Below are 373 nucleotides of genomic sequence, written 5' to 3' on the forward strand. Positions count from 1 at the left end.
TATTAGTAACAAAATAAGGAGCATTGAGGATTTTACGAAGGATTTTAGATTGTAAAGATTGGATACGAGAGGAATTCGAATGTATAATAGTAACTTGTACTTTAGTAATTTTTAACTCATGTAATATCACTAATAGTCCTCCCTATTAGTAATAGTAATTAGTAAATAAGTATTAGTGTAATTACGTTATTTCTATACTTGTACTATGAACTAATACTATTAGCTTTCATTATGAGTATTCCGATCGGATACTAAGTCAAAAACCAGTGTCAAAGAGACGAAATAGAAAATAAAACGACAATGAATTTGCAATATTCATCGAAAATTATATTAATAACAAAGGGATAAATCTTACTAAGCGTATTTGCACTTA

Source organism: Halyomorpha halys, unplaced genomic scaffold, assembly GCF_000696795.3.
Source record: "Halyomorpha halys isolate HHAL.00 unplaced genomic scaffold, Hhal_1.1 Scaffold142.1, whole genome shotgun sequence".
Taxonomy (NCBI): domain Eukaryota; kingdom Metazoa; phylum Arthropoda; class Insecta; order Hemiptera; family Pentatomidae; genus Halyomorpha; species Halyomorpha halys.